The sequence below is a fragment of the Panthera tigris genome, chromosome D4, assembly GCF_018350195.1.
Source record: "Panthera tigris isolate Pti1 chromosome D4, P.tigris_Pti1_mat1.1, whole genome shotgun sequence".
NCBI lineage: Eukaryota > Metazoa > Chordata > Mammalia > Carnivora > Felidae > Panthera > Panthera tigris.
This window is the reverse complement of record NC_056672.1, coordinates 65,143,508-65,167,556: the sequence shown is the minus strand read 5'-3', so window position 1 is coordinate 65,167,556 and position 24,049 is coordinate 65,143,508. Positions and strand designations below refer to the sequence as shown.

The following is a 24,049-nucleotide window of genomic DNA, read 5'->3' as shown; positions in this document are numbered from 1 at the left end:
ATAAGTACTGTTTCTTCAGATCCCACCGTTTCTTGAGATCCCAGGGCTCTGATAAATGAAAAGTAGCTCTCCTCACTATAAAACATTTGAGGAAACTGCTGAGCTAATAATAACTAGCATTTTTAAACCTTTACTCTGTGCCAGGCATTCTTCTATGGGCTTTACGTATATTAATGCACTTTATCCTCATGGTAACTCCATGAGGTAGATATCATTAGTGTAGATTAGAAAAATTGCAAACATAGTTCATAAAAATTGTTTAAATATACATTGTAAATAAGTGGCAGAACTGAGATTCCAACCCAGGCAATATGATCCAGGTTTCTACAGCCATGACCAAGGGTACATTGTCTTCAGAATTATTGCTGCCTTCTTAAATTGTTAGCCTCTGACCAGTTATGGAGCTCAAGGTCAGAGCTAACTGAGCATAACTGTTTTCTACAGTTGTTTTCTTTCAAAATCTTTCTCTGCTGTTTACACAGTGCAGCCATTTTACCTTAAAATACACAAATCTGATCATATTACTCCCCAGCAGAAGAGTCCTCCAATAACATCTCCACTGCTTTGGAGATAATACCCAAACACCTGAGCATAAAATGAAAAGCTTTGTATGAGATGGGTCCACTATTCTAGTGTCAGATCTGGGCTTGTTAAAAGCTGGAACCAAAGTAGGTAATTAGGCCACAAGGAAACCCCAAGTGCAGCTACAAGATCTAAGGCTCACTATAACATCTGTGCCCTAAATGCCCCAGAACTTCTCCAAATACATTTTCTCATGCATTACACATGTTTCCTACATGACCTTTTCCCATTTTCCTGAAAAATTCTTATTTATCCCAAAGTATTGAGCTAGGTCAAGTGTTGAGCTTGGAGACAAAAGACTCCACTTTGAGCCTTTAGCAGGAATGCTGCTGGCAGCTGGAGGACTTTGGTCCTAAACGACTCCTAAAGTGCTTTGGATGGTATATCACTACATCCATTCAACCTACTACCTTTTAGGGCCTGTAACTGTGCCACAGTTATTGACTTCTGGGTTTTATTTCTTACTGTGTCATGAAGGCTTCTCCATTCTGGCCATTGCCTACTACAAGGGTGTAATTTGAAATATCGTTGTGTCTATAAACATTCCTGTATCTTGCTTCACTCCACCTTTCTCCTATACAGAATTATTATTTCTCTTTTCTGTGTCCCCATGTTATTTTATTGATACTTCTTCTAGTACTTACCTCATTGTGTAATGATTCATACTCACGTGTCTCTCTTCCCTTACTCAACTATTAGCACCTTAAGGGTAGGGTATCTGATTTGTTCCTATTTGTAACCAGCTCGGTATCTGGCTGATAGTAGATGATCATAAATGTTTAATGAATAAACTAATAAATGTAGCTTAAAGCAGTGACTGTCTACCTCTTCATCAATTGGTGGAGCAGACGGAACAGCCAACTGTATGAACAAAAGCCATCAAGCATGTCCAACAAAAGTGACTGAGTGTGTATAGGGAGGCAGTAAAGTAAACAATATCTCAAGGGTCACAGCTGTTTCACTCTGCCTTTCAGCTAAGAAATGCCATGATTTACTTTCTGCTCTTGCCAAGGATGAAGAAATAAAGTCATAAACAAAAAGTGAAGGAGTGAGGAATTACTCAGTTTGGATGGACAGGTCAATCTGTTTGCCCACCTGTGGCCAAGCAAGTACAATCAAAGAATAATATACTTTCTTTCTCTGTCCCCATTTCAATCTTTATTCTTTTAACAAAAATGAAGGGATCTTCAATGAGAAATGTAGTTTCAAACTCGATATCACTATCAAAATTGGTTTTCTATAGACAGAATTGGGTATCCCCAACTTTGTAGGGACTGTTTCAAAATTTCTGCCCCCAATACTCCCCTTCTTGCTTCAGGTTGCTAAACTCTAACAGTGCTCCTGTGTAATAACTATTTCACAGGGATTTTAGGAGGATTTAACAGATTAAGAATTGACAAATGTAGAAACCCTTAAGATAGTATGCATGGCATGTGCCTAATAAATATTTTTATTTTATTTATTTTCCTGTAACAGTTTAAGTTCTATAACAAATTATTTATGTGTATGGAAGGTTTGGAGGAATAAGGTCAATATGGCAGTTTGTATGTATTTTGTTTTGGAAATTTTTTTATTTATTAAAGTAACATTAGATACATAGTAAAACTTCAAACAGTATAAAGCAATATTAAATGTCCTCCTCTCCCCAAACCTGCTGTTAGCATGGTTATTCTAAACCACATGCTGAAATTTATTTCTTTCCAATGTGTCAGTTTTAAATACCAACTATAAACTTGCCTATGAAAGATTAAGAATTTATTTATCTTATTTCATCCCTACTAATTTTATTTATATGAGTACTTAATTCTTCAATTGGTTTCATTTTTATCTTTAGGTTTTATATATACACTCATGTATATACATACACATATATATACACATATATACATATATTACTATTTTGTCATCATATACTTTATTCCTTGATATCTACCATGTAAATAATTATAAATTTGAAGAACCTCATGCCCAGTGATTTTCAGGTAAACTAACTCATTGGTGGGCAGAGGAATGGGGCTGAATTGTAGTGTTGCCTATTTCTGTGGCTAATTTCAAGCTACTATCCTGACTGTACATTCCCTTTTATAATTACAATAATATTCAATGTTTTTCCTGTGGTTTGATGTTTTTAAAAAATCAATAAGCTGCATTTATAAAATTATGGTTATGCAAATGTTATTCAATATAGAACCAAATATTATGATTTCTCATAGAGAAAGAAACATAATCCTGATAGGAAATAAAGTAGATCATCAAACTAGAATTTTCAAGTTCTAATTGTATTTTAGAAATAATTAAATCTAGGGGCACCTGGGTGGCTCAGTCGGTTAAGCGGTTGACTTCAGCTCAGGTCCTGATCTCACAGTTCATGGGTTCCGCCCCACATCGGGCTCTGTGGTGACAGCTCAGAACCTGAAGCCTGCTTTGGATTCTGTGTCTCCCTCTCTCTCTGTTCCTCCGCTGCTCAAACTCTGTCTCTGTCTCTGAAAAATAAATGTGAAAGAAAAAAAGAAAGAAAGAAAGAAAGAAAGAAAGAAAGAAAGAAAGAAAGAAAGAAAGAAAGAAAGAAAGAATTAAATCTATCATTCTGAAGGAGGAGGTGATTCTTCCAAAATTGAAAAATGAAAATACAAGGTAGCAGGAACAACAGATAACAGAAAATGTGTGCTACCTTTTACACAGTTTTGATTACAGAAGCATGCTGTCTTGCAAAACACTTTGAAGGACATCCAGAAGTCTTCACATTATTAAGGGTTACCACCAAAAAGAGAACAGACAGAAAATTATTTCCTACTCATATTAAAATGACCCTACAAAGGAAACAACCAGAAAAATGGACCTAGATTCCTAGTAGGAATTTGAGTGATGTGAAACAAAGTGGAGACAGATTTGTGGTTTTGTATAAGCATGTAAAATCAAGCCTTCTTGCCTGAGAAATTATTGGCAACTGCAGACTTGTTGCTTCTCCAAGTACATGTAAATACTCAGATGCAAAATTGCCTATCTTCTCTGACTCATATTTTCTACTGGTTTCCACCATTTGTTGGAACAACACAAGTTTTTGTGGTGATTAAAATGTTTTATTTCTTCACTGTTCAATTTTCTTCATTCATTCAACAGTAGTCACTAGCCACAGGTGGCTACGAAGCAACTAGGAAAGAAATATTTAACTTTAATTTTAATTCCATTTTCGTGAAAAGCCACATGTGACTAGTTGACTATGTACTGGCAGTGCAGTTCTTACAAAAGCTATAGACAAAGGAAAGACAGAGATGCCTCCACTGGGGACTCTACAGTTTGGCCTGGGAATGAAACAATCTGCTCATCTCTTACTTAGAAAGTCCTCTTTGGTCTGGAGGTCTGGGTCACATAGCAGAAAATAGGAGAGTTGGCAATTTAGTGACATTAAATCTGTGCTACAGGAGGCTGAATATTCTAACCATGAAAATCAAATCATTTCATTCTCTTTCTTGCTCAGTGTCATGATACATTTTGTGTTGGTTCATATTTGGGCTTTGATGTTCTTGCATGTATCCCTTTGTTATTTCTGGAGATTCTAAATGCTTTTGCTTTACCTGCTGGGCACAAGAACCATATGCCTTCAAACTGTTAAGAGCTTCCAGCTGATTTTTTAATGATATATTTTTGTTTGTTTGTTTGTTTGTTTTAATGTTATATGTTTAATGGACTCCACTTTTCATGAAGATCCTGTGAATTCCTACACTCATTTCAGCCTCTGCTTTCTTTACCTGCTCAATAGCTGACATCTTGGGTTTTCTTGTCATATTCTTGAATTCATTCATTCATACATTCAATAAATATTTGTTGAATGCCTACTAAATGCCAGATACTTTCATAAATATTGGGAAATCAGCAGTGAACAAAACCAAGTCCCTGAACTCATATTCCATTAAAGGAAGCTACCAGGGTAAACAAATAAATAAAAATAATATACCAGGCAGGGAAAATAAAGCAGAGTAAGGGGGATAGAGAATGCTGTGGATGGAAAAAGGTATGTTGCTATTTTACAGGTTGGTCATGAAAGGCTTTAAGATGGCATTTAGCACAGAGGCCTGAAAGGAGAAAGAAGAAAGCCATGTGAATATTAGGTAAAGAACATAGCCCAGCAGAGGGAACTGCAAATGCAAATGTTCCCAGGTGAGATTTGTGGGGGTGATTAGTTGAGCTCTTTGTCCATGGAAAGGGTTTGTCAACCTGTCCTAATCTGTGTGAATGGGAGAGCACAGGCAGGACACCTTTTAAAGAAGGTTTTAACTCTAGGGCAGGAACACCTTTGTTTGAGAAGGAAGATCATAACTGCATGCTGATTCAGTGTGTGTGTGTGTGTGTGTGTGTGTGTGTGTGTGTGTGTGTGTGTGTGTTAGAGGTGGGTGATGTAAGAAAAGTCACCTGGATGTCTGGCAACAGTTCTTTAATTACTTGGACTTCTCCATCATGACCCAGTTGAATTCTGGGTTCACAGTTTCCTCTGCAACCACAGGTTTTCTTTGTGTTCTAGACTATGCTTTCTTGGTTCTGATTTATCAAACAAAAGAATTCATACTGCTTTTCATATTATAAAAAAATGCCTCAGTATATGTGTTTGCTGATGTCTTCATTTTCAGATTGGGGCTATATATAGGTTGTTCTCTACTAACAATTTTAATAGGATTTTGGAAGGAGAGTAAATTTACGTAGCACCTCAAACTTGAAATCAGAATTCTTATGGGCTGTTGTGGCTGGAGTCCAAGACAGAGCAGACTGTATGGGATAGTCCTGAGTAGGCCATCGCAGGAGGAAATTATTAGAGATCAGTCTTTATTTCTATGTTCTGAGAGTCTTACTATGTGAAGATGGCAGTAGCTGGGCTGTTATGGTTTTGTTATTGGTAGTATGCTAAAATTTGATATCGTAAGACTATAAATCAGGGGCCTCACAGACTGAGTGACTTGTGGAGGGTCCATAGGACGTAACATAATAGATAAGGTTGGGGATACAGACATCAGTAACATTGGCTTATCAACATCAGCATGAAATGGGTATTTCCCTCAAAATACAAAGACATCTCAAATGAGAAAGTGTGTTCTAAAGAGTCTTGGTGTATAGTTTAACAAGATTATGTTTTAATGTCTTTTACTTATCTTTCCTAAAATGGGAGGGATCTTGAGGAAGGCTAGTCTTATAGTTAAAAGTGAAGACTCCAGAGCCATATTTAGAGGGGTTGAAATCTATCAGTTAAATGCAATAACATGTTAAATAAGCAGTAGCCTGCAGACCTGAAACACTAGGAGCCAGAAATGGCTCAATTAAATAAATGTGTATTGATTATCATTATGTGGCAGGCCCTGTGCTGGTCCCTGAGGCCAGAGAGACAGGAAATGTATTTTTCTGTATATAGGGACTTCACAGCTGGATAGGGAAATGGTAGCATAAAGAAATGATTACTACTGTCTAAATTTTCTAGGTCAAATTCAAGAATAAAGATATGATGTCAAAATCATATAAATGTACCTTCACCATTAGAATATGAGCTATCTTACATGTATGTTAAACTATGCTTTCAAATCACATATCAGAAGCTATGTAACTCAGAAAAGTGCTAGTACATGATAGGAATAAATGGAACTGAATTAAAATGTAAGAGACTATTAACAGTATTACTAACAAATTTGATAACATAGTGAAAATATCTTAAATACTAAAATAAAGGAGGTAATTTAGAGAACTCCCCCTCACTTTACAAATAAAGAAACTGTAACCTGGAGACTTATCTGGGAAAGACCTAGAATGTAAGGCTGGATGCAAACTTTCAGTCAGAAGTTCTTTTCTATTGTAGGTGAATGATAAAAAAAAATCTCAGATAAGTCTCCCACAGCACACACAAAAGCACAGAAATTAATTTTATCAAGTCACAGCACCCATAATAATAGGAAGTTCCACTTCTCTTGACTTCTTTAATTTTAACCAATTATCCATTAATTCAAAAATATGAAGAGAGGTATCTATTCCAGACCCTAAACTAAATGCTGGAGATGTAACTGTTGCCCTCATAGAATTCATGGTCTAGTAGGGAACATAGCTGAAAACAGTATAATAATAATATATTATTATAATATAAATATACTATAATTATAATTTTTACAGTTATATGTACCCACATATATATATATACACATATATATGTATAGTGTATATATGTGTATATATATATATATATACATATATATGTATAGTGTATATATGTATATATGTATAACAAATAATATAATTGCCAGGTAACTATAAAAAGAAATTATTACTCTATATGTATCATGGAAAACAGGACCGAGGGTAATTGTGTAGCCAGTAAAGGTTGTAAAGAGGTTCCCTTGATCATGTTGCTGAAGAATGAGTAGGATCCTTCAAGGGGTCCTGGGAGGCAGCTAACCTAGGTTAATGTGCCTTCCTTCAGATGTTTTCATAAGCTTATCTCAACATGAAGGGATTCAGAGGTCTAATTTTGTCACCTCCTGGGCTCCACTTGCTGTTCTACTCACTGAGACACTTGTTCTTGACTTGTGCACTTGAAACACTGCCTCAGCTCTACCATTTGCTATTTTCCTGGCTGCAAAGTGATGGGGATGTTGGATTTATATCATTGCTACTTTTATCTATTTACATATTTTTCTGCTCACTAGGAATGGGGTTGTGGTGGATAGGAAGTCAGTTAAACTTTACTAAAAATGTGCTGTGGAGAATTGGCTATATTATTTTGCTGTTAAAAAGGGGAGGAGATGGAGCACCTGGATGGCTCAGTCAATTGAGTGTTGGACTCTTGATTTGGCACAGGTCACAATCTCCCAGTTCATGGGATCAAGCCCCACATCAGGCTCTGCACTGATGGCATGGAGCCTGTTTGGGATACTTTCCATCTCTCTTCCTCTCTCTCTCTCTCTCTCTCTCTCTCTCTCTCTCTCTCTCTCTGCCTCTCCCCTGCTCTCTCTCTTGTTCTTAAAATAAATAAATAAGGAGAACTACAAGGTACTCGGCCTTTGGGAATATGGCTTACAAAGAAATTTTCCGTTGCAAATATCCCCACTTCTTCTTCAGGAGAGAAATCAGAATGGAAGACATGATCCCAGTTGCAAGCTCACTTGAAACTATAAAATGTGCCTGTTGCAATGAACTCAGACTACTCAAGATGGGACAGTGATTATTTTGAAAGGGGAGAATTTCATTTTAAAATGAGTATTGATTTCTTTTATTATTAGAACAAAACATGCACACTGAGTATAATACAGAAAATTATAAGGAGGAAAGCAAAATTACCCAGCAATCCCATCTTCCTGGGTTAGTTACATAGATAACATTGTGGAATATTTTCTTAACATCTTTCTACTAATTATATGACATTATATTTGGAAGAAAAAATAAGCCACTTGACATATTGAAGTTTTTTAATAGAATCCAGTTCTAATAGTAAAAAGCTTTGTTATATTTTCTATTTCATTTGCTCAAATTATCTGCCCTTCTTTGGATTTTCTGAGCAGTAAGCAGAAGCTACTTCCTTTCTCTTTCCAATGCATTTCTGTCACTATTTTCTCAGCTCACTTTTCCCCTCTTTCTCTAAGCTTGTGATCATCATGTTACTCTGCATCTTTCAGGTTTCTGTCTTTGTCTTCCATGATACCTCAGTTGAGTCAAAACTCTCTCCTACTAGAAGAATTTTCATAAAACAATATTAATAATAGGATAGAGAATTGATATTTGAACCTGAATAAATTAGCCTCTTCTTAGAATATTACAACCATGAACGAGAACAAGGGCATATAGAGATTTTGGATTGCTATATTACACAGAGATATATAGTACCAATTATTTAAATCTTGGGTAACCTTACACTTTTAGATCAAAGGACAGATGAAAATTTAGCTCTACCTCAGTGGGATACCATCTTGAGATAGAAAAATAGAAAAGGAAAAATGGTAAGAAGTTGGAAATACAGATATACATAAAATAGAATTCCTGGAAAGCTACAAATGCTTCAAATAAAGAGTCCTCATTAAATTACTGAGTAAAACATTATTCATGCTGTTGTGATTAGGGTAACCTTAGGTGTAGCACTCTTCAGAGAACTTATCGTTAATAAAACCATAATGGTGAGGTTGTTAACTAGAAATTATCATATTAGTTATTTCTGAGTTTGGCATATCAGAGTCTTGGCCATGCTTCTAAAACAATGATTAACAAATAGTGTGTTCAACAAATATTTGTTGAACAAATGAATGAATACTGTATTGAATTTGGAAGTGTTTGATCACTTGTAGGATTAAGTCTATAGGAGGCAGAATTAGTACTCAGCATTGAAGTTTGCTACAAGTATCAGCAATAAGACAACCCTCATTGTCATTTCAAAGTGTAGGAACAAAAGTCAGGACAGTACTAAATAATAAACTAAAATTGAGTGGCTAGGATGCTGGAGGCAGGAGTAGAGCCAACTTCTGGGGGAAAATAAGATGGTAGGATCCCCACAGTATTGAGGATATCAAGTGGTCACACTGTGTACTTCAGCCAAGCACAATGCCAGGAACAGATTGTTTCTCAGTAAGTAAGATTTGTTAAGTGGGTGAATAATGAACTCTAACCCAGAAGAGTGGGTGGGCACCCACATAAAAGTGTATGGGTGTGGGGGTGTGTGTACTCAGATATATCAGTCACAAGGCAGCAAGGGACCTAATGAGTAATTGTTGTTATAGCAATTTTCATAGGTTTAGTTATGTATACAAAAGATTTCACCTTAGACTACCTCAAATGGCCTAATATCTCCTCACAGATAGACAGAATCGATTCCAATCACTTGGGGTAATGTTGATAGACTTCACCCCAAAGCAGAAATAGTGCATGGTCTACTTATTTAAACAGTTTTACCTTGTAAAAATTCAAGATTTAAGAAATAAATGGTGCAAGTAGTATTTGTGTTTTTTTTTTTTATTTTTCTTTTCTATAACATTGAGCAGTAGGCTCAAGGGATAGTACAGATTGGTATTATTTTCACTTTATGAACTGGTCTTTACAAAAATCTATGGGGTCAGTTTTATATCCCCTTTATTAGTTGGAAAAATTGGTGTTCATTGAGTGAACTCAATGCTTTCCAAACTTGATGTGTATGAGAATCAGAAAATCTTGTTAAAATGCAGATTCTGATCCAGCAGGCTCTTGTGGCATGGGTGTATGTATTTTTTTTTCTAATTTTTATTTATTTATTTTAAGAGAGAGAGAATGCAAGTGGGAGAGAGGCAGAGAGAGAGAGAGAGAGAGAGAGAGAGAGAGAGAGAGAGAATCCCAACCAGGCTCCACACTGTTAGTGCAGAGCTCAATGACAGGGTAGATCCCATGAACTGTGAGATCACGACCTGAGCCAAAATCAAGACTCAAGACACTTAACCGACTGAGCCACTCAGGCAGCCCTGGGTGTATGTATTTCTGTGAAGCTACCAGGTGTTGCTTTGTAGCTGGTCCAACTACCTTCCTTGAAGTAACAAATAACTAAGAGACTCACTCAAGGTGACAAAGCTAAAAATGTTAGGACCAAGATTTGAACTCAGCTCTTCTTATGGCAAATCTGAGACCAAAAACCATGGAGTTAGAATTCTGTTTCCCAAAAGATAAGAAAACAAAGATTAATGAGAACCTATCACCTTCTTGACACTGTCTCACACCCTTTGAGCAGGAGAGAAAATCCTAATTACTCTGATAGGAATCAGGAGACTGTAATAGGAAACCTACTCTTCTCTCCTTGAGATATTTTCCAATAAAACTTCCAGATTTCACTTGCTATTATTGATTAACCTGCTCTTGTCAAAGTTGTCAATGATTTCCTTGATTTTAAAAACAATGGACAGGGGCGCCTGGGTGGCTCGGTCGGTTAAGCGTCCGACTTCAGCTCAGGTCATGATCTCATGGTCCGTGGGTACGAGCCCCGGGTCGGGCTCTGAGCTGACAGCTCAGAGCCTGGAGCCTGTTTCAGATTCTGTGTCTCCCTCTCTCTGTGATCCTCCCCTCTTCATGCTCTGTCTCTCTCTGTCTCAAAAATAAATAAACGTTAAAAAAAAATTAAAAAAAAAAACAATGGACATTTTTTTAACTTGACAACTCAGGAGTATTTGACACTGAAGATCATTCCTTTTCCTCCTCCCTTGATGTCTGTTTTAATGCTCCATTTGTGTTTTACCTCTCTGGCTGCTTCTTCCTAGTCTCCTGTGGAGGGTCCTTTTCATCTGCCCCTCTTTCTTGTGTTTCCTGAGTATTGGTTCTTGGACCCAGCCTTATTTTACTTTTCCCTCTTTCCCTATGGGGTCAATGTTTAACCCTTCCATAGAATTCAACTTTCACCTTCAAGTTTTAACCTCCAGATTATACCTTTAGCTTAGATCTTTATACTCCAGATCTTTATACTTATTAAATATCTATAGCCCAATTTATACTTATTAAATATCTATAGCCCAAAACTAAACTGAATTAACTCATCTTTTTCCCTTAAATTATTTTTTTTAATTGTGTCATATCTTTGGTAAATCCATCCACCTGGTTGCCCTCTTCACTTCCTCTTTTACTTCCTACGTTCACTTCCCTTCCCTCTTACTTTCTACATTTAATCTAATTTTATAGATTGATTCTCCTAAATGGCTTTCAAATAACTTTCATCCCTCCACTTGCACAACATCTGCCTATTTCAGATTCATATCTCATTCCTTGATCATTGACAAACGCTTCTAACCTCTGGCCTTATTTCTTCCTAATCCATTTTCCACACTACTTCTAGAATAATCATTCTAAAATACTAATGTGATTGTGTCACAATCTTGCTTAAAGTGCTCCCCTTTGTTTTAGTATAGTTGGTAAATTCCTTAAGTAACATTGAAAGTACAATATGTACCTTTCTACTTTTCCTGATCATTGCCCATCATTGATATCCTTCTCCTAATGAACAAGACCATAAGCATCCTGGCCTACTTTTAGTTTCTCCATATGGCATGCTTTGTCATATATTTATGCCTTTCTGCTATCAATCTTTTTAGAACCACCAGAACACTCAATGACCATTTTCCAAGCTAACCTCAATATTCCCTCTATGATACCACCTCTTCAAGGAAACTTTCCATAATTCTTTCAGGCTAGGTGTTCTCCTCTTATATGTACTAACATAGCACCCTGGTTTATATCTTAGCACTGACTACACTGTATTATTTATTTGAGTCCTTTTAGAGTATGAGCATTCTGAGGACAGCAATTGTGTCTTGACTTCTGAATAACCAGAACAATGGACAGAGCCTGGAAGTTCAATTAACTTTTGCTGATGAGTGATGTTGGGAAAAAGCCACTTTCTTGACTAATTAGTCAAGGGTTTCCTTTCAGTGTTTCACCATTTTGCAGGAATCATACATTCTAAAATCACAGATCTTAATGAGTGATTTAAGCTTAATTTCTTTAAGCTTATGAGCTTAATTTCTTTAAGCAGTACATGACCCAACACATCCTGTTAAAAACATTCAATAGTAAAGGACTCTCACTAGAAAATATCATTTTATCATTTACAAGAGGTCTAATTATCACACTGACAAGAAGATTAGACTGGGTTTCCTTCACTCTTCAATTTTACCCAGTAGCACACTCTTGGCAAAGGGAGTGAATGGATCTCAGGCTAGTTGCTTTAACTCCTTTCTCCCTAACTTTATGTCAGGATGGAGTGATTCTCTATTCATGATAGAAAGACAAAATAAATGCCTTGAATGGAGACATAAATGGAGGTGGTGTTCCTGTGGATTGGGGCTTGTTCTTATTTTCCAGAATCTTTTTGGTGAATGCATTTTTATTTTCATAACACAAGCAAAACAGTTAAAATTATCAAATTAACACCTGTTCATTTAAAAAGATTCAAAAAATATAAAGCATTCAGAGAAGAGATAACACAAATCACATATAATCTTACATTTCTGTAATAGATTGTTAAAATTTTGATGTATATCTTTCCAAAATAAATGGGATCACATTATATATGCTGTTATGTATTTTTTGAAATCAATTATGTCATTCATCTACTTTATAACATGTGTCTAAGCATGTTGTCAAATCAAAATTATTGCCATGAAAAAATATTTTATTTCTATTCAAGAGATTTCAAAATGCAGAGTGGCAAATAGAGTAGAATACTAATTACTATATATTATCTTTAGGGTGTTATGAAAATTGGAAATTGCCAACCTTATTTTTTTTTGTATGTTTGTACAAAACATTTTAATTATGTGAAAAATTTATGGAAATAAAGCTGTGATGTTCAAAATGCTAGCCATTTGCCACATGTGGCTACTTAAATTTAAATTAATTAAAATAAAACAAAATTAATAATTTTTTACTGCAATTGCACTAGCCAGATTTCAAGTGCTTAATAGCCACATATTACAAGTGCTTCTAGCATTAGAGGGCACAGATATAAAATATTTCCATCATCACAGAATGTTCTATTGGGGAGTGTTGGTGTAGAGTTCTAATATATATGTTACAATTTAAGTTTAACAATTTGTTGAGCATCAAGTATGTGTCGGATGTTATGTTAGACACCTTCCGCTTTTCTAGTGGTATTTTACTTAATACTCCCCAAAAGTTGTGGGATAAATAGTTGCCATACCTACTTTTCAAGTTAAAAAAAAATGGAGGCTCATGGAAGCAAATTGACTTGATTGTAAGGGTTGGAAGTCAGTTGTAATCCTCATGAAAGTGTACTGATTTGATTAAAAGGGTTGGAAATCAATTATAATCTGTCCAACATCACTGTGTTAGTATCTGGTCAGCTGGGGCACTTGGTCTCATGGTACATAAGCTGCTGATTTCCCATATGAGAATTGCCAGGAAAGTCACCCCTTTGAATTCCATGTTGAGAATCAACTTGGAGACAAGCATCTCCATTCACTCAGTAATTCTTTATGGCCACACTCCCTTTAATTGAGCTGTACAGTTGGGCTGTGGCCCTCAGCCATTCTCCTAAGGTCTTAAAGTCCAAGATTCTCAACATTACTCACAAAACCCATCACAATTTTGTCTGAACTCTCTTGCATCATTTCCCATTCTCTACTTCCCAGCCTTGTGCCAGTCATGTCAAGTAATAATTCCCAAAGGAGGTATCATGTTTCCCATGTCTTCAGATAACTCATTCACTTGAACTGAAAGCTTCTTTTACTCTTTTCAACCTATCTAAGTATTGATGGTTTTTAATACTCAGCTCAGGTCCTGACTCCCCCTAGATGCTTTGCCTTAACCACAGAATATGACTTAGAAATCCTTGTAATTTAGGATTTCTTATTGTGCCTTGTTATTTTTAATAAATCACACTTACCACAGTGTGATCACTGATTAACTTGTGTGTTTCTCCATTGACTATAATCTCCTTGAGAGTAAGGCTTATATCTTATTCTGCCACAATACCACATATAGGTTTAAATGTTCAATTTTGATAATTAAACAACTTTTTTTCCAGGTATGAGATATCATCTGAAGATACAGAAGCAGAAGAAGAGAGAGTCCTCTCTTAGACAAATATACCTCAAAGGATTAGTCTCCATCTTTCCTTCACGTCCCACATCTTCTCTAAAACAGGTAAGGACAGTCACCTGTCTTTGATGGTCCTTATACTAAGATCATCTCTAGGAATACCGTGGCTGCTTGTTTCAGAATATGGGGGAAAAGAGGACAAGCACCATATAGAAGAGCCTGTAGCTGCCCAAGAAAGTACAGCCAGCACACTTTTCTCGTAACTTTGTCCCCTTCCAAGGCTGGAGGTGGAGCTCTTTTCACGTGCATCAGAGGGAAGCTGCTTCTTCTTCCCATCCCCCAACTGCCAGCCATGCTGTCTGAATCATTTGAGAAGTCCTCTCCACTCCTTCATTAACTCTCCTATGTGCCATATAGGGCTGGCTTGTGGTGACACCTGCCATAATGTGTCATCAGCTGACAGGCAATCACTTCGTAGAGGGTATTGCTCTGCTACAGAACACACATCAGATTGACACACTGCCTCTCCCTGATAGGGAAGAACAATTCTTCTACATCCTCAGGTAAAAAAAAAAGTGGTATAAAATGCCAGGCTCCTGTAGCAATATGATGTGCATAGGGACATTATAAACATGAGAGTTTTTATAACTGTCATTCACCTTCCTGGCCTTGGGATGTGTGACATGGTTGTGACAATCACTTGCCCTCATCTCAAGCATATTCATTTATCCATGCATTTATTTATTCATGTATTCAACAAATTTGGGGGGTACTTTCTAAGATTTAGGTACTTGCTGGAAGTTCCAAGGGGATACAGGGGTAAACAAAACATGGTTCCTGACATTAAGAACATCTCATTCAAGCAGGAGACACAGGCACATAAACATGATTATAATGTAATGAGACAGGGGCTTGTAAAAGAGTCAGACATGAAGTACTGTCAGGCAGAGCACAATGGAAAGAGCCATTTATGAAGCCTGAGGGAATCAGGGAATGTTTCAAGGAGAAATGAAATAGGAGTTGATTTTTGAAGGAAAATGACATTTCATGCGAGCTGGGTAGGGAAGTCCTTCCTGGCAGTGGCAATAACAGGTGCAGAGGAGGTAGGTGTAAAGGGGTGTGAACCACAGTGCCCTGTTGCTGGAGCATGAGATAAGCAAGTGAGAGTCCAAGGAGATGGCATCAGACATGCCTTTGGGGAACATAGTATGTAAGGCCTTTGACAGTCTCATGTTGACAGTGGCTGGTCATCCGCTATTTAGTCAGGGTGGAGCACAGAGATTTTAAGGTGAATGCTTTCCAACTGAATCAGGAAAATAATAGGCTTTTAAAACTTGTGTAGTTCCCCCTTGTTTATTTTTATCTTTGTCTGTATGTGTTTTCATAATGATGAAAAACTCTAAAATACACACATAAAAGTCCTGGTGGTTTACTTTTGTGAGTAGCATGAGAAGAGGGGAGCTTGGGAGACTAGATCTCACTTCATAGGGTAAGGCAGTTCACAGCAGCATAACAGAAAAAAAAAAGAACAAGGAAGGAAGGAAAGCTGAGAACCATGGCGTTAGTGGAGTAAGGGAAGACGGGTCCCAGAGACACCAATCTGAGACAGAGAAGTGGTCAAGTGTACTTGTAGCCTAACTGGCTGATCCCTCTCCCAGGGAAGGCTGATCTGGTGTCAAGGGACTATTGCAGGGTAAGGGTCTAGAGGGCATGCAATGCATATATAAGGAAAAAGCCATGAGGTGAGGTTAGAGAGACATGGAAAACACTAGAAATGGCAGACGCATCTAAGCAGGTAGAGGTTGATTGCTTTGCTGATTGTGTATTTGCTTAGACAAGATATGCCCAGTAAAACTTGTGTATGGGCATAGAGAGGTGGATAAGAAATGTATTATCAATAAGATAACCACGTGGGTCTTCCTTTTGTCCCTGAAAAGATATGGCCAACCCTAAAAGGTAGGCAGGCTGTCTAAGATTATGCCAGGTGCTAGCAGCAAAGGTACTGAGATCAGACAGGAAGGAATAAGTCTAAATCTCAGCTCTACTGCCAAATTATGAAATAGGCATGAAAATACCTTTCAGCATGATTGAGACGACTATCTGAAATAATGTATGTAATTTAGCTCATTTCCAGGCTTTCAAAGAATGGAGCTGTTATTTTACACAGTTTGTATGTTTTCTGTGTAGCACAGTACTGGGCCCTCAAGAAACTTAGAAATATTCCTTGGCATGATTTCTCTTGGTTTGCAAGTGCACTGGAAGTTTAAATTAATCTTTTGCAAGTATAAGGCACACGAAGAGTTATCACCAGTTGGTATTGAAGGAGATAGTCATTTGTCAGTAATATTGACCCAAGGAAAACCAGTCAGGTGTAAAGAGGCATCACTTTGAATTGATGTGACAAATGAAGCTCCATCATTTGAATGAGGAGACAGTAATAGGGTCACTGGATCTTGTGGGCCTAATCTGACACAAGTTAAATAGTCATTGCAATCCCAATACACAAGATTCCTTAGTCATCTGTACAGTTAGGAGTTGGGGATATGGGTTGCTGCTAAGAGTAGAGGTAAAATTTGTGCACCTCGGGCATGAAAACCTGAAATAGAATGACTACTTAGAAACAAACTGAAGGATTTGAAAAAGGCAGGAAATAGGTATCAATGTCCCAACAAAAATATTAGTACACTTAAAACTATTTCTTTGAATATATACATCACTTATCTGTTAAAATGATTTGCTGATAAACCTTAAGTGTCCATCTCTGAAAGCCAGCAAATCTTATTTAAATTTAACCAAGAGCAGGCAAAATTTTGACAAGCTTCTATTCTTCCTTCAGCATTCAAGCTTATGTTTAATTCAGTGTTTCATCATTTGCAATGAAATAAACTTCTTCATGCTATGAAAAATTTACAAAATGTGAAGCAAAGGGAGTGTATTTCAGGTACACAATGATATTAGCTGCTCAAAAAAAATTGTTCATGTAAGGCATGAACTTACACTTGTGTATTGAAGAGGGAGATAGGAGATAATATTAGAAGCTAAAGAAACAGAAAAGTGTATATTCAATTTCCAGAACCCCATATACAAATTGGAGTCTTACTGTCTGCCCAGCATTGTTCTAGAGACTGTGTAGATAGTGCACCTCCAATCTGCTGGTTTCCCCTGCCTCCTTTCTCTCACCCGCAATTCTGCCACAGTAATATGAATAAAATGAATATTTATGAAATTAATATGTAGTTCTAACACCGAATTTTAACTTCTTAAGGTCCCCCTCCTTTCTTCTCCTTCTCCTCTTTGTCCTCCCTCTCCCCCTCTCTCCCACCCCTTGCAGCAGCAGGAAGCTGTGAACTCTGGGAGAAGTTCAGCTGTAGTCAGCTCCACCACCATCAGTAGTGAATGCTCTCCTGGCTTCATTAACACCACCTCGTTTCTGTTCTTACAGTCCTAGGAACTTCCCATAGTTTCTAATCTCAGTATTACTTCCTCTTCCCTTTTACTTTCTCAACTCTTCAAGCACTTTGGAAACATGTTCTATCAAAGTACCTCTATTCGAAATACACAGTGTGGTTTCTATTTTTCTCGTTGAACCCAGATTAACTCAAGGTCTTATTAGCCCATGAGTATACATGAAGTCAGAGTAGCAATCATAGCACAAAATATGTCTTTCCTATCATCTACTCTTGCAGATCTTCGCCACCTGCCACATTTCTCTCACTCAAGTGTAATGAGGGTCAATAGGTAGATCTCCTGTGTGCCAATTTGGTTGAGCAGAACCACTACATTGCTGAGTGTTCTGGGCGTCTGCCACCTTATATCATGCCTCCCAGTCTCCATCATTGCTCTGTTGGAGCGTTCCTGGGTACTGCCACTCGTGCCAAAGCACTGCCATATGCTCCTCTGCATACAACATCATGTCTTTTCACATGGGAACAAAGCAACATTACTTGTGTCGCTGGAAATCAGACTCCCTCACAAAAATAACTCCTTCAACTCTGGTCTAAAACCCCAAGTTGGCATAGAGGAAGTGATAATTGAGGGTGCTGAGCGAGACCTGTGGGGCACCTAGCTAAATCTCAGTCTATCGTTGAGTGAGATATGGTTGCATGGTCATCTCTCCAGAAATGAGTAGCTGAGAGGGAGGCCATGTGATGGGGTCTCAGAGGTGATGATCTCAGGTAGCCTAGGGGTGGACGAGGGCAGTGGCACTGAGAAATGACAGGTGCATGTTTTTAAACAAATAATATATAAATGAATTGAATTTTAAAATGCACCCCCACACCCCCAAAGTTATTCTTCATTAAACACTTTGGAACTCTTCATTGAGCTCCAGCAAGAGTTATTCCTGACCTCATGTGGCACCAAGGTAGCCACCAGGCCTTTCTGCTTGGAGAGATAAGGATGTGTGGTGCAGAGATTCAATTTCAGGGAAAAAAAGAATTAACAAAATTTTTTCTCTAACCAATAAGAATTTGTGAGAAATCAAAATGTCAACAATTATGTTTGAAAACAGTTTTTGCCAGAAATTTTTTTATTGAGATATATTTTATATACAATAAATGTACTCATTTTCTGTATAGAGTTCAATGAACTTTGGCAAATGCATATAGAACAGTGGAATCACCTCCAAAAGTTCCTTCATTCCCTTCCCAGTAATTCTCCCTCAATATAACAACTAGTCTGATTTCCTTCACTTTATATTAGGTTTTCCTGGCTTAGAATTTCATACACATGAAAAAATACAGTATTTCTCTTTTGTGTCTGGTTTCTTTCACCCAACCTTATGTCTATAAGATTCATAAACAGAGAAAGTAGTTTGTTCTCTTTCATTGTTAGGAGTATTCCATGATCCCATTGTTGTGTGTCTTTGTCAGTTCTTAATTAGACACCTGGGCTATTCCCAGTTTTTTTGCTATTATGCATAAAACTAATATAAAAAAGTGAAAAGAAATAAAAAAGAAAAGCCCTATATTAGAGTACAAGCTACCCTGGTAGGACGAAACAATCCCAATACATCGTGGCTTCTGCATGATAGAAGCTTATTTCTGCTGATGTATATTCTAGAAGTGAAGAGCCCAGGGCTGAGGGTGGCTTTGTTCCCCCCAGGTTGATGGACTAGCTCTGCCATCCTCAAAACATGAATTTGATCTTTATATCTGAGGTGGCCATCCAATCATTGTCATTTCCCAGACAAAGGAAAAAGGAAGAGAGTATCCAAAATAAGAAGCTTTGCTTAAGAAAGTGACTGGAGGTTATATTATGGACATCACAGCTGCATATATCCCATTAGCTGGAACTAATTCATGTGTCTACTCCTATTACAGCAGAGGCTGGGAAATTTGTCTCCAGCTGGACAACCAAATGCCCAGTTAAAAGTTTGGGGCTCAGGGAACACATGCAGATATGTGGGTTGTGGTCTGGAAAAGCGTGCCCTGCTGATAAGCTAGGGGAGCTGATATCCAACCCATGCTCTGCTCATCAAGACAGTGAGTCCCAGTCTATCTTCTTCACACAAAAGTTTGACAAGTCCTGTGTCCACAGAGCTGTCTCTGCCCCAAGGGCAACCTTTTTCTGATTTGTGCAAGGTAACTCTTTAGGCTAAGTGGCAGTTCTGGAAACTCCTAATAGAAGATATTAACAGCCCATACCAGAGACTCTCTCTCTGTAGGGTTCATATCCAGTTCTTGGGACTGAGCAAAATAGGAAGAAGTTAGGAATAAACACCATCCTTTGTTTTGCAGCTTTCTCTCTCTCCTATGTGAGTGCCACACCAAAATCTTCCCGTTTCAACCTAAGATAGGAGCTTGGCTAAAAATTAGCAGGGGCGCCTGGGTGGCTCAGTCAGTTAAACATCCAACTTTGGCTCAGGTCATGATGTCCTGTTCATTTGGGTTCGAGTCCTGCATCAGGCTCTGTGCTGACATCTTAGAGTCTGGAGACTGCTTTGGATTCTGTGTCTCCCTTTCTCTCTGCCCCACCCCTGCTCATGCTCTGTTTCTCTCTCTCTCAAATAAATGCACATTAAAATTTTTTTAATTACTTTTTGCAAATTGAGTACCTCTGATATCTTCCCCGCTATTACATTCATATCGTTTATCCTCACTATATATTACATATAAGGAAACTGAGACTCAGAGATTTTGGGTAAGTTAACTAGGAGCATATAGCTAGTAGGCAATTAGATATGAATTTGGTCCCAGGTCTATCTGACTCAAAAGCCATTGCTTATTTTATTATACTGCCTATTAAGTTACAAGCACTGGTACCTTGTGATAAAAAATGAACTACTTGTAATATGAACCTTTTTAATAGAGAGGTTTCAGGAAACAGGACATCACCAGGGCCACACTGTCATTGTGGTTTACACTTCCCATGAACTCTTTCCAATAAACATTTCATTTAAATTTAATAAAGTAGTTAATAAAGCCATAAAGGTTAATTACTAGTTAAGGGAAAAATATGACTTCACTTTGGTGAACATGTGAAAAATGAATCAACTTCGTTTTGCAGTTAACCCAGGATTATACAGGCAATAAAGCATGATTATGGATTTAACATGTTAATTCCCAGTAGATTTAATAGCGGTGCTATGAAGTACATGACCAATCGCTAACCCATCTGACAAGACTTCAGACAGCACTAATCAAGATTAAATCACTTGGCGCACATGTGGATGCAATATATCTTTCAAGATGAAATGACTATAATTTGTCATCATGGAGTTATTATAAATGCCGATAGGATGAAAAGTGGAGAAGGGAAAGTGGGGAACGCAATCTATGATCTCAATCTGACACCTCACTTTGGTAGCCATTTTTCGAAAAAAATAACCTTTAATTTTTTTCATAGCTTAAAGATTCTCTCTAGGGATGGCTCTAGTGGTTCATGATTTACTTATAATTTGTAGAATAAAGCAAAGCATCCACATCCCTTAAAATATTTTGCCTTTCCAAAAATAGACCATTGGCAGAGTCATCTTTTTGTAGCACTAATATCCTACATTCAACATCTCTTTCTGTTTCATCAGTGTTGCTTTAATTCTTGAGAAACAGAATCCTAAATAACAGTATATTTTGTTAATCACGGATTGTACTACCTGGTTACCATAAAGGAAAAATGGTACGTTGTTTTCATTACTTGAAGATTAGCAATAGGGATCTGAAAATGATGGGCCCTGGGCCAAATCTAGCCCACCAACTATTTTTGTATATGAAGTTTTATTGGTACTTAGCCACACTCTTTCAATTATGTAACATCTTTGGTTGCTTTCATGCTACAATGACAGAGATAACTAGTTGTTACAGAGACCATATTCCTACAAAGCCTAAACTATTTGCTGTCTGAAACATGGTTATTTTTAGGGCCATCTGTCTCTCCCATTCATATCATGCATTTTAGACTTTGGTTCCCAATTTCCTTAAAGTCTCACATCAAAACTTCTCCCTCATAGTAGTGAGAATTAAATATAGGAACATGTGTTCTAATGAACAACGGGTGCTTACAAATATGAATTCATTGCTCCTTGCCCAACATGTTGCTGTTGTTTTAACAGGAGACAGTACGGTGTGATGGTTAAGAGCATGGACATTGGCTTCATACTGTTTGGAGTGAGAGCCAGCTCTCCCACTATTATCTGTATAACCTTGGGCAAGTACCTTAAGTCCTCTGTGCCTCAGTTTTTTTAATCTGTAAAATAAGGATTGTAATAATATAACTTTCTCAAAGAGTTCTTTGTACAATTAAAAAAGGTAACACAAACAATAGGTTTAGCATAGTTCTTGGCACACAGTAAGCACCACACTAGTGTTAGCCACCACCACCACCATCAGTCATCATTATTATTATCATCATCACCATTAAAAGAGCTTAGATCATGCTGGAAAGAATTAGTCCATTTCCTACTGATTGAACAAGTGGTGTAGGAATTGTTAAATCTAAACAGCCCTGTGTTCAGCCCTGTGTTCGATCAAACTCTATGATCATCTACTTTTTAAAATCACAAATAATTTAGCTTTCCTGCTTTAGTTTCCACATTATGTAGTATAGGTTAAAAGAAAGACCTCATCAGTGAGTTGAGGATTAAACCAGCTAATATTTATGAAGGCTTCTGAAACTGTCCCCAGCACATTGTACGTACTCAATAATTGATAGTTTTCTCCTCTGCCTTTCTGTTCCCTTTTTGGTAGCCTGACCCTCCTGATTGTCTCCTACTTCCTGATTACTCATGCTCTAAACCCCAGTGATGCTCATCACATCACAATTGCCCATTTGCCTTCCTCTATTCTCTGCCTCTTCAATTCTTGTGTCCACACCAACCTGTGTAATTTCATATGCCAAGTTTTTAACAACAATAATGATAATAAATATTAGCAAACAGCAAATAGATATAAGTTTTATATTTATATGGCATTATTTCCAGGTATTGTTTCAAGCACCTTACAAAAATTGACTCCTCATAACAACCCTTTGAACTAGGTACTATTATCCTCATTTATATATGATGAAGTTGAGGAACAGATGTTTTAAATAACTTGCCCAAGTTCACACAGCTCGTAAGTATAGAACAAGGATTTGAATCCAGACAGCCTGACCCTGGAGTCTATGCTTTTTGCCATGATGCTATAGTGCCTCCTAAAATGATTTCAAAATCATTTCATTTTGTTAAATCAATGTGCTCTAGTTAAATTTGTGTTTCCTAAAGCTTTCTTTGATCAGAGTTTGAGACTCATGGAGTTCATAAACATATTCTACCAATGCATTTCTGCCTGTGAATTTACATTCATGTATGTTCCCTGTATAGAATGGTCCATCTGCTTGTTATACATGTAATGTTAAAGTCACATAGTCTCTCTCTCTGTGTGTCTCCCTCTCTCTTTTAACAGTTTGGGTAAAATCATAATTTCCAGATGGAGTTCAGCCCTACAACTGTTATTTTCAAGAAATGTTTCTCGAACTAATATACATATTAATCACTGAGGATAATATTAAAATGCAGATTCAGATTCAAGTTGGAGGCTGAGACTCTGAATTTCTATCAAGTAACAAGTGTCATTTTTTAAAGTTTATTTTGCAAGAGAGAGAGCACAAGTAGGGGAGGGGCAGAGAGAGAGAGAGGGAGAGAGGGAAAATCTCAAGCAGGCTCCATGCTGTCACAGCAGAGTCCAATGCAGGGCTCAATCTCACGAATCATGAGCCAAAACCAAGAGTTGTACACTTAACTGATTGAGCCACCCAGGTGCCCCTGAAAGTGTCATTTTAATACAGTACATAGAGAATTTCATATTAATACACAATGATTACATAAGGGCATCCTTTAGAGTCTCCTTGGTTGGGCACAGTTGACTTTTAAGTTTAATAGAGAAAAGTGATTAGAATAGATCACACTGGACTTCATGGTAGGGATCCTTTTTGAGTCACTGTTTCCTCAAGATGGCTCTTACAACCAATGACCTACTTAAATAAAACTTTGTTTTGTACCCTTTATCATTAATTAATTCATTTAGCACTCATTAAGTACCCATTACGTGCCATGCTGCTTCTTTTCTTGAAGAAGGTCTCTTTCTTGGGTCAGGGGAAGGGGGTGGGGTGGACCCAGACATGCATGATAAAAAGTCAAAATAAGTATTTTTGATGTTCCAATAGAAGTTTGTATGGGGATACAAAGGAAATTGTTCATTTGTAATAGCTTGATATTTGGGAAAATAATCAAGTTAGGCTTCAAAGAATTATCCCTTGAATGGATTCTAGAAAGTAAGTATTGTCTAAGAAAACAGTGAAACAAAGAATATTCTAAGCTAAGAACTCATGAAGAAGACAGTGGCTTGGCCTAACTGCCGAACCAGCATTCTACTGGTATCATTGTATCTTGGGACTTTGGATCACATTTGAAAAAGAAAAAGCAAAGAACATGATGCAGTAGACAGTAGAAATTGAGAAAGCATTAAAT

General features: G+C 37.3%; 1 long non-coding RNA gene across 2 annotated transcripts in view; it reads left to right on the top strand.

Moving 5' to 3' along the window:
* Positions 1 to 24,049, top strand: part of LOC122233291 — a 70,226-nt gene that overhangs the window by 44,510 nt on the left and 1,667 nt on the right. For both annotated transcript variants that reach the window (XR_006210852.1, XR_006210851.1), the window contains one exon: positions 14,093 to 14,211. This is a non-coding gene — a long non-coding RNA (uncharacterized LOC122233291). The remainder of the gene's footprint in view (positions 1 to 14,092; positions 14,212 to 24,049) is intronic.